At 38.8% G+C, this 3081-nt stretch overlaps 1 pseudogene; it reads left to right on the top strand.

Moving 5' to 3' along the window:
* Window positions 1–665: 665 nt before the first annotated feature.
* On the top strand, window positions 666–2356 carry LOC103086753 (cysteine protease ATG4C-like; annotated as a pseudogene).
* The last annotated feature ends 725 nt before the right edge of the window (window positions 2357–3081 follow it).

Genomic DNA, 3081 nt, shown 5'->3' with positions numbered 1-3081 from the left:
ACTGCACTTAATTCCCCACCTAAAAAACCAAAAAAAAAAAAAAAAAAAAAATCCAGCTCTTCCTCCTTGCTTTTCTCAAGCTCAAAGAATGTTAACCCCATCCATCTAATAGCCCGAGTCAGAAATCTTAGTCATCCTTGATTCTTCTCTTTTTCTCACTCTCTATATCTGTCAAGATGTGCTAGGTGGTATTGCTGTATAGCAAATAACCCCCAACTCTCAGTGGCTTAACACAATGCAAGTTTATTTCTCCCTTTGACTACCGAGTCGGAGCTGGGGCTCTGCTCCACTTTGTCACACTGCCTCTAGGTCCCAGGCTGAGAGATAAGCCACTATCTCAGCATTCTTGGTCACCACAATGAAGGGAAAAGAGCTCTGAAGGGTTTCATCTTGGCGATTTCATGCTCAGCCCAGAAGCAACACACATCACCTCTGCTAGAGCTGATAACTTGGCCCCAACACCCAACCACAGAAGGCCAGGAAGTATAGCCCTACCACGTGCCCAGAGGCAGAGGGCAGAAAAACTAATAAGCAACATTAATGACTACCACACTGTCTTAGGATGGACTCCCCAGAAGCAGACTCTTGAGATGAAGATTCATGTGAAAGCGACTAATTAGGAAGTGCCACTAGGAAGAAACAGTAAGGGAGTGAGGAAGAGAGACATGGAAGACAAGGTAGTTAAGCAAGTGTTTGATATCAAACAAAGTCCCGACTATGGTGGCTGGGGAGCTCGAGGTGCCTGTAGCTGTGGTGCTGAGGTCGGAGCGTCTGCATGTGTGCTGGCTGCTTTTGTAGCAGCTGCAGCTGGAGCTGGAACATTTCCCGAACAAAAGACTAAACTTACAGAAGAATGCAATCAAGTGATGGCTTTTTCTTCAGAATCTGAATAGGGAGGCCACAGGAACAGATGAAGTTGACAAGCTAGAAACTAAATTTATATCTGCTTGGAACAACGTGAAATATAGTTGGGTGTTGAAAACAAAGACATATTTTAGTAGAAACTCCCCTGTTTTATTGCTTGGAAAGTGTTACCATTTAAACTATGAAGTTGTTTAGACTACAGGCATACCTCAGAGATATTGTGGGTTTGGTTCCAGACCACTGCAATAAAGCAAATATTTCAATAAAGTGAAAATGAACTGTTACCTGCAAGATCAGGATATACAATAGAAGATCATGTAATCGAGGGAAACGTGGAAGAATTTCGTAAAGGTTTCATTTCAAGACTATGGCTTACCCACAAGGAAGAATTTCCTCAAATAGAAGGCTCAGCTTGGACAACAGACTGTGCTTGGAGCTGTACATTAAGAACTGGCCAGATGCTATTGGCTCAAGGGCTCATACTACACTTTCTTGGTAGAGCTTAGACCTGGCTGGCCTGATGCTTTGAACACTGAAAATTCAGACTCTGAATCATGGACTTCCAACACTGTTAAAAAATTTACTGCATCTTTCAAAGCATCGCTTTCAGGGGAAAGAGAACTCAAAACCCCAACAATTTCTCTGAAGGAGACAATCGGGAGATATTCTGATGATCATGAAATGCAAAATGAAATTTACCACAGGAAAATCATCCCTTGGTTTGGTGATTACCCCTTGGCTCTCTTTGGTTTACACCAACTAATAGAATATGGAAAGAAGTCTGGGGAAAAAGCTGGAGATTGGTATGGACCAGCTGTGGTTGCTCACATTTTAAGAAAAGCAATTGAAGAAGAAAGACACCCAGATTTACAAGGAATAACTATTTATGTTGTGCAACATTGTACAGTTTACAGTTCTGATGTAACTGATAAACAGTGTGCTTCCATGGCCTCTGATAACACAGATGACAAAGCTGTTATTATTCTAGTTCCTGTTAGACTTGGTGGAGAAGGAAACAATGCCGACTATTTAGATTTTGTAAAGGGTATTTTAAGCCTTGAATACTGTGTGGGTATTATTGGTGGCAAACCTAAACCTAAAGTCATATTACTTTGCTGGATTTCAAGATGACACTTTGATTTACATGAATCCTCATTACTGCCAATCTGTTGTAGATGTCAGCATAAAGGATTTCCCTCTTGAGACATTCCACTGCCCTTCTCCCAAAAAGATGTCATTTCGAAAAATGGATCTTAGCTGTACAATAGGATTTTACTGTCGAAATGTTCAAGACTTCAAACGAGCTTCTGAAGAAATCACTAAGATGCTGAAAATTTCTTCTAAGGAGAAATATCCATTATTTAGTTTCGTAAATGGTCATTCCAGAGACTATGATTTTACATCTACTACAACCAATGAAGAAGACCTTTTCTCAGAGGATGAAAAGAAAAGATTAAAAAGATTTAGCACAGAAGAGTCTGTCTTGCTGTAAAGAGTAGCACATTTGTGCCCGATGAGAAGAAATCCTTTGAAGGAGGAAAAAGGAAGAGAAACAAGTACACTTGAAACTGGTTTGTTTTCACAAATATCTTAATTTTATGTTTTTTAGAAAAAGAACATTTGAAAATATACAAGTTTTAAAGCTATTTTTCTGAAAGAGAAATGATTTAGTAAATCTTGATTTCTAATAAATATCAAGTGATTCTGGCTGCATTCCTATTTCCCTAAGATCTGCTAGTGATAACTCTACCTTAACTGCAAGTCTTCCAGTCTTCAAATTCTTCCACCTGGGTCCACTATTCTCCTGAAGGTTTTGTGATATTGGGCCCCAAAATGGGATCACCAAATAGTTTCAAAAGCTTCAGTTTATACAAATGACCAGAAGACCAGAGAATGAATCTTCAGTGCTGCCTAAGCCTCCTGATATTAATTCAACCAAAGGATGTTTTTGGATGTATCTTGATATTTTAAATAGCAATTTTTAGCTGTGATATGATACAATTACATAAGCAGAATTTTGAGTTAAGGTAACACTTAGCAATATGATTTTACAATGGCACCTCATTTTGCTTGCTGTTGAGCCTTCTCTGGGGAGTGAAGATAAAGTATTGGTTTTCCCCACAGATTTAAAGTTTATGTTATTAATAATAACTACATCCAATCTAACAGATAAAGGCAAAATTGTTTGTTTCCTATCTCAAAAATGAAATTTTATGG

This window comes from Lipotes vexillifer, unplaced genomic scaffold, assembly GCF_000442215.2.
Source record: "Lipotes vexillifer unplaced genomic scaffold, Lipotes_vexillifer_v1.1 C27133909, whole genome shotgun sequence".
In the NCBI taxonomy this organism is placed as follows: Eukaryota; Metazoa; Chordata; class Mammalia; order Artiodactyla; family Lipotidae; genus Lipotes; species Lipotes vexillifer.
The sequence above is the reverse complement of the archived record's forward strand: the minus strand, read 5'-3'. Positions and strand labels throughout refer to the sequence as shown.